Below are 8,584 nucleotides of genomic sequence, written 5' to 3'. Positions count from 1 at the left end.
TGTATGGGGAGGCCCGTGATGAGTCGAGTTGTTGTATGACTACGCGGTGCATGTCACCGCGATGTTTGGGAGAGAAGGGTAATATTTTGTTTTTCTTGTGTACTTTGATTTTCTTTTACAAAATCTTTTGTTTTCATTCATATATATCTAATGCGTGCTTCGGTTGTTTTCAGGAGGATCGCGGAGCGTTGAAGTGTGTTTCACACTTAGCCGGTTATCCCAATGGAATTTCAAAAATGAATGTGAAAGGTCTCGAGATTTGCGCGGCAAATTGAGAAGGATCGGGTTGTTTGATCTCGTGGAAGGTTATCACGAGCATATGGATCCACCATTGATCTCTGCGTTTGTGGAGAGATGGCATCCGGAGACCAACACCTTCCATATGCCGGTTTGGGGAGATGATTGTGACTTTGGACGATGTTGTCCAAATCTGTGGAGTCATTAGAGGGAAGAGCGGTGCAAGGGGACAAATGAAAGTGAACTTACAACAATCGATAAATCTCTTACATCTTGGTCTGGGGCTCCCTATTGATTTGATTAGGGTGGAGATGGAAGCTAGCAGGTTCACTTCAAAAATAAGGCTAGAATTCATCCGGAAGCATTTTGTGAACAAGGTTCATGATAGCCCTATATGTGACGCTGCTGGGAATGTGGTAGAGAAGGCCTCGAGTTTCCAAGATGTTCAACGGACTGTTAGAGCTTTTATTCTATTTTTCTTTGGATGTGCCGTTTTTACTGACAAGTCTGGGACTGGAGTGCCTATATGTTATCTAAGGCCGTTGTTGAAATTCAGTGAGATAGAAGAGTATGCATGGGGTGCAGCAATTTTGGCGTTTTTTATATAGAGGTCTGGGGCCGCCACATGTGCGAAGGTGAAAGGGGTTACGGTGCTATATGACTCTTCTGACTAAAACTTGAGTATTTTTAGAGTTTATTTTTTAATGTTAATTTTATTACTATATCAATATGTTAACTATTTGTGTATATCTAGGCATAGATCTATGAGTATTTTCGGTATTCATGGCGGTCCCAAACTTCAACTATATCTCGTCTCACCGGCGTGCTCATAAACACATCCGGCCGCTCCCACTATTATTACGACACAACGTATGCATTGCGGTTTTATCGGCGATAATTGATGATTTGAATGAGTTCAATGTAAGTATTAAATTCAATGACAATTTGGTATTTAAGTTTGTTTTATATATTTTTTTAGTAATTGATCATTAGAGTTGTTAATGACACATTTGATTTTGTTTCAGTTGTTTGGCATCCCTACAAAAAAATATCGAGAGATACAAACCCGATCGATGACATTGCATTTTTGAGGGATTGCTATGTTTTTTCAACATTGTCGAGCTTTCTGCCGCAGGGTGGTGCATGCATCGGTTGGGTCACGTGCAACTTGTACCTAAAGATCCTCCAATACCAAATTGGAGAACAAGAAGTGTGGCAGACGCTGGTATGAGGAAATTTGAACCAATATTGGGCCACTTTTATCGAGTCGTGGAGAATCACGTGATCCAACTCTGCAACCGAGGACCTATTTCGTCTTATCCATGGAAGTGTCATCAAAACTACATGACTTGGTATCGCGAGGAATTCTCATGTAGTTTTGGTGAACCCCGAAGCTTCTTCCTATTCATCCATCCCCGGAGACAATCACTTTAACCGTTCACCCGATTGTAGAAGTATTGTGATTTTTAATTGAGTTTCTCTAAGCGTGATTTTTGCATTCGATTGGTAACTTATCTTGATTTTCCTTTTTTCGACAGAACGACGTCATCGATGAAACCAGTCGTTTGCTAGAGAGAGGTCTGCAATTGGCTGGGAATGATATGCTAGAGGAAGCGTACAACTTGATTAAGTGCAAGTACATTGGTGGGCGCTATAGTTGATTTGTTTCAGTTTAGGGTTTGTAACTTCATAATTTAGTTTCAGTTCAGTTTAGGGTTTGTAATTTGTTTCAGTATATGGATGTAATTTGTTTCAGTTTAGGGTTTGTAATTTTGTTAACTTCGAATGAATTGATGGATATGATGTTTGAATGAATGTTGGATGTTTGAATGGATGAATGATGTTTAATATTTGAATGGAATTTAATGAATATGAATAGATGAATTTGATGAATGTGTTTGATATCTGATGTTTGAATGGAAAAGTGGAATTTGATGAATATGAATGGATGAATTTGATGAATGAGAGTGTTTGATATTTGATGTTTGAATGGAAAAGTGGAATTTGATGAATATGAAAGTGTTGTAAAAACAAAATGAATTTTGAATTTTTTTTTCCAAACGACCCAGCCGCATCGTTTGGCATAAAGGCCAAACGACCTCAGCAGATCGTTTTTCCTTTATACCAAACGACCTCGGCAGATCGTTCTCTTTTAATCTCAAACGACCCACCCACATCGTTTGTCCTTTATACCAAACGACATGGCCACGTCGTTTGGTCTAAAGGCCAAACGACTTGTTCATGTCGTTTTTCTTTAATCCCAAACGATGTGGCTGGGTCGTTTGGGATTAAAGCCAAACGACTTGACCGTGTAGTTTCGGTCATTATTTGTCAACATACGAACATTATTTCAAATCACTCGATTACCGTCCGAATCAACTAGTCGATCACTCGATTGTCATCCGAATCAACTTAGTCGATCATTCGATTTCAAAATCACTCGATTGCCATCCGAATCAACTTAGTCGATCGCTCTATTTCCAAATCACTCGATTGTCGTCCGAATCAACTTAGTTGATCGCTCTATTTCCAAATCACTCGATTGCCGTCCGAATCAACTTAGTCGATCACTCGATTTCCAAATCAAATCAAATAAAAGCCCTAACATTATTTCCAAATAACATAAAAATAAAATCAAATTACACTTGTTCCAAATTACATCAAAATAAATATCAAATTACATAAATATATCACTTAGTCGATCGCTCGATTTCCAAATCACTCGATTGCCGTCCGAATCAACTTAGTCGATTACTCGATTTCCAAATCAAATCAAATAAAAGCCCTAACATTGATAACATAAAAATCAAATCAAATTACACTTGTTCCAAATTACATCAAAATACAAATTACATCAAAATATCATATCGACAACATACAAACAACTTAGTCGATAACATGTAATCATTGGTCTTCAACGAGCTCCTTTTCCCATATTAAATTGGGAATGTTCAATGCCATAAATTGCAATTGCCTTGCTTTGTTAAGGCCAAATTCAACTTTCAGCAATATCATATCGAGCTCTAAGCCATTGGCGACATCGAGGAACCGAACAATCTTCAACAAGTTCAACATTGACAAAATGATTTCCACCAACATGCGCTACCCAACACTTGGGTCACTCTCGAGGATTTGCTTAGGTTTCACGGCATGAGAAGGAAGCTAACCGACGAGCTCCTAAATGCATAAGGACAACATTAAATCTTGAAGCAAATAAGTATCCAAACAAAATGCATGCTCATCCACTTATTTAAGGGTGCGTAACCTTCTTCATGTAGGATTTCCTTCATCGAATAAAAACCTCACTTTGATTGTTGTACAAAGTACAACAAAGGGGAGGTTGTCGATGAAGCTCTTCGCACAACTCCCTTCTCATCGTGGCCATTCTTCTTGACTTCTTCCTAATGCAATGCAGAAAGCTCTATAACCGCAGTTGCCATCGCCAACGTGGTCATGGACTCTAACAATGTATTTATGCATTTCTCTTCGGGAATATCCAACCCGTAATCCTTAGGACCCTCGTCTTTCCAAAGAAAGCCATCTCTCACATTTGGTGGTGTTTGTTTTGGAGAAGGCTTATTTCGTGGTGTGGTTGTTTTTGGTGTTTTAGGAGAAGGTTTATTTCTTGGTGTGGTTGTTTTTGGTGTTTTTGGAGAAAACTTATTTGTTAGTGTAGTGTGGATGTTTTGGGTTGGTAGTTTTGGAGAATACTTCTTTCTTGGTGTAGTGTGGGTGTTTTGGGTGGGCGCAGTGTTTGGTTGTGACGAGACCCACTCTTCATGGTCACGTTGAGAATGTTCAAAATGAGATGGATCTCGCTTTGAAGAGTTATCATCTCCAGTTTGAAGCTTTCTGCTGCAGCCTACCTTTCGGCCGACCTTTGGTTTTGCTTCCTCACAAGGCGGTACTAGCCATGTACTTTTCGGGTACGGCAATCTCCATAAGCTTCCTAATCATAACCTCGCTCTTCTTCGAAACCATTGCAAACCTATTCATGAACAAGTCCATCGAAGGTGCAACATCGGGACCAACACCCACTGACACATTGGGAGAAGCTAGGGGTGACTTCGGATCGGATCGGATCGGATTAACCTCCTTCGGAATTTTTCCAAAAAAATTTCGGAACCTAATATGCTAGCCAAACCGATCCAATTTTTTTCGATTCAAAATATATTTCCAATTTCGAACTTTCGGAAATTTCGAATAACTTCGAAATTTCGAATACTTGGTAAATTTTCAAAGATCTCTTTACTTTCAATTATTTTTGAATATCATACCAATGTTCATTGTAGGGAGAGAAAACCATGTCCACAACACCAATGTACCAACAACAATACGCACTTGTTTACTGAGAAAACCCATTTTCATTCAAACAAGTGATCCAAGAAAAATAACATGCAGCCACCAATAGCAAGCATTGCATTCTGTTGAGGTCTGGGTATTTGTAATGTTTAAATCTTTTTTCGTGTGTGGAAATTAAAGCGTGAAGTGTCTGCATAAATAATGGATTATGGTCTTGGACTCTAAGTAGCTTTACATAATATTCTATCTATTGGAATTTGGCTTTTGTATTGGTCTGGAAGTCATTGTATGACTCAATAACATTTTTTTTCATATCATTGTTGTTATGGCAGACGGTGTAATGACAGTAGAGTGGTCCAATTCAAATGGGGAAGTAGCGGCTAGGTTATGTTTTTGTTTTGTTTTTGGAAGTAAAAAACTAGAAAATGAATGAACGGTCGAGATCTAATCAAGTGGATAGTGAGATAAGTATATATTTTCGAAATAAATTGGCAATAATATCGGAAATTTCGGAAATTTCGGATCGGATCGGATTTTAGAATTATATCCAAATCCGATCCAATTTTTTTTCGGAATTTTCGGAAATCGGAAAATCGGAAAATCGGCCCATAAAAACTACACCCAAAGCCAAACCAATTTCGGGTCGGATTTCGGAAAAATCGGAAATTCGGCAAAAAGAGACACCCCTAGGAGAAGCAGACAATGTTTTCCAAAAGGGGTCGATAGCAGTCAAAGGGATGGACCGCTCTTGCTCTTCAAACTCAATTAATTCATGAGCACATGGCAGTCCATGGCTCGTGCGCAAATAACACCAACACCTTATCTCTCCATCTTTAACACACTTTACGCGGGTATCTATTTCTTCAAATAACAAGTCTAAACACTTTGCGTGGAGACAAGGCCTCCGAAGTTCCGCGTAAACAAAGGAATCGGTGGTGGTGCCGAAGTTACAATCATACTTCTCTCGAAGGTAGCTCTAATCTCGGACATCCGGATCTCTAGAATTGGGTGGATTAAGCTAAACATACTCAAAAATCATGACGGTTTGCATTTCCTAGTACACGCTTCACCGAAAGCATGAGACCCTTCAACTCTATTGGTCGTTGTACTCTTAAAGTGAATGTGTTGGTCAGTCCAACAACATATGAATCGATCCCCGTGGAGGAAACCAAGTCTCTCGCAAATAACAAACAAAATTGGAGTACTCAACCCTGTAATATTTTTCCAAAGCATCCCATCTACGCTGGAAAATAACATCTGTCTTCGATTTGACTACAGTATTCCACGAGAACTGGGCCTTCTCTACAAGTTTTGTAGTTGGAAAAATATCGTAACATTTTGAAAGGACACACGTAGCGATATGCCATCTACATAGATGCTTGTGTGCGTTAGGGAAAACTCTGTCAGCGGCACTCATCAGGGCTAAGTCCCCGCCGACACGATCCATCACGATGGGCTTATGTCACCAAGCAAGCCACTAAAATGATGCAGGGCCCACTGATAGTCGACTGTTGTTTCAGACTGAAGCAGCACCTGACACACGGTGAAAGATTTCCACGTTGAAGTCACCCCAACAAACCGCGACGAAAGGCCACCGATACCGTTAGTTTTGTAGGTAGCGTTTAACATGAAAAAAAAAAAAAAAAAAAAACGTTGGAAAAGTCCGAGCCAATTTAACACCTTCGGATGGGCCCATAACAATCCCGTTATCTCCCCGGTATTCTCATCCCGCCTCAACTCCTCAAAATAATGTTCTTTTGCTAACAACTCACGCAATCTCTGCGAATTGTGTGAGACCGCTCATATCCAATTTCCTCACCGGCGTCTTTGCGATTGTAGACTTGGGATATACTAGAGATGTTATCATGATACCTATTCTTGATGGAATCCAATATTTGTTTAGGTTTTATTCCACACTTACTCATCTCTGACAAATACTCGAACTCTGGAACGGTTAGTCGAGTAGCAAATGCATGTCCTTCAAGGGTCTTCGCCAATGGATGGTTGTGAACACCATTAAGAACGACAATTTTCCAACTATCGACAGTGCCGCGTTGGAAAACACCTTTTAACTTAAATGGACATCCCGATTTCTTGGTTCCCAACCTTCTCTTATTAGCCATCTCTTCGCCTTCCTTCTTGTGTGACCGATACACACCCGAGCACTCGCAAGCCAAATTCATTCTTGCTACTCGGTTTCCTTTGGCATACTCCGACTTTTCAATGACCACAACAACATTAACTTGTCTTCCTCTAGCGGTTGCCCAACCGATTGCCTCGCTAGGTGTATGAAAGACCTAAACACATAAAAAACAACAACTATTATTAATACACTAATAAAATTATATTTAGAAAATTAAAAAAAAAATGAAATCAATGCCTACTCAATCATACCTCTTCCGTAGTAAAAATTTCTGTTGTATCACTTAAAATCGGTTGACAATCCACATCATTCGAGTTTGCAGAGGATCGGTTCCCGGATAGCGGCAAAGAATTCTACATATAGAAGAATAAAACAAGAGTCTCAAACAATTTGCATTTAGTTTCAAAGTCACAAAAAAAAAAACTTTTAATTAAATTTAGTCCAAACGACCCAGCCATGTAGTTTCATAGAGGGTCCAAACGACCCGGCCATGTAGTTCTATAGTGTCCCCAAACGACCTGGAGAAGTCGTTCTATAGTTTTATCAAACGACCCAGCCATGTAGTCCTATAGTGTAATCAAACGACCCAGACATGTCGTTCTGTAGTGTTTTCAAACTACACCTATAACACCCCGTGTTTTTATTATTTGTTTTCCTAAGAAGAATAATAATAAATAATAATAATAATGAAAATAGATAAAATGGATAGATGATAACTATCAGTTAAGGATAAAAGCCCGTAGATAAATGGATAAGTGTTGTCCTTGTTTTTCGGGGAGTTTTCTCACGTAGAGTTTTGGGAAAAAAAAAACACAGCAAGGGTTTTAGAAAAAAAAAAATGGGAGTTTTACTGAAGGAAGGAAAGGAAGGTTTTTCTGGTAGTCTGGCTGATAATCGGAGAGCGCTACAGGTGAGTAGAGTTAACTCTCACCACTACTAGAACTATGATTTTCATCTGTTAGAATTTACGAATTTTCTGTCCATATAAACTGTTTTTGTGAGTCTAACTCATGATTTTTGGATTATATTTAAAAGCTTGAAGTGAACTTGTCATAGCTATTGATCTTCTAGCTATCAGAAGAGTAAAGTTTGGTTCAGTCACTAACAAGTATATGACTTTTCATCTCGCGGGTAGGGCGAGTAGGGGCTCGTCCCTGTTATATATGGATCGTAGCAGGTGTTATTTTTGTTCACTATTATTCATGTTGTGTCATTGATTGTCCCTATCATTTATGGATCATACTAGGTGTTAGATTTTGCTCACCATCATTCAGATTGTGTCATTGATATGGGGGTTGGTGACATGAATAATATTTTTTTATCATTCAACTCCATCCGCTTAGAGTTTTTGGCATAGCATTTGCCTTTGATTAGAACTGAAGTAGTCCTCAGTGATGCAGTTAACGGTCATAACTGTACTTGTCTAGTCACTCTCATTTTGGGATATCCTTAAATCCTCCAAGAGTATACAAAGAGTGATGGGAAGACCGAACAGCACTCATCGTGTGGTGGTCGATTCGGGCTGGTGGTGGAGGCTGTTGGAAGCTTAAAACAAGTTTTAATGGCGGCGGGAATTTTGTCTCAGATCTAGTTTTGGTCGAGATGTTAAATTCAAGAATTGAGGATTTGGCGTTAATTAAAGTTAGTGGGTTTTTCGCAGGGATTAAAACTGCTTGGTTAAAAATGGGTGGACGTGTGAGATTGTGGTGGCCGGTTTTGGTGGCTGGAGGAAGAGGATTTGGTGAAGATGAACAGTAATTTCGATTTCGGGTTTGGGCTTGGTTCCTTGGGCCCGGTTTCAGTTGTGATTAGTTGGGCCTTATTTGATTTGTTTCTATGGGCCGATTTTATTAGTTGATGGGGCCAGCTCACTTTAGTTTTGATTGGGCCGGTTTCAGTTTA

This window comes from Coptis chinensis, chromosome 8, assembly GCF_015680905.1.
Source record: "Coptis chinensis isolate HL-2020 chromosome 8, ASM1568090v1, whole genome shotgun sequence".
Lineage (NCBI taxonomy): Eukaryota > Viridiplantae > Streptophyta > Magnoliopsida > Ranunculales > Ranunculaceae > Coptis > Coptis chinensis.
The sequence above is the reverse complement of the archived record's forward strand: the minus strand, read 5'-3'. Positions refer to the sequence as shown.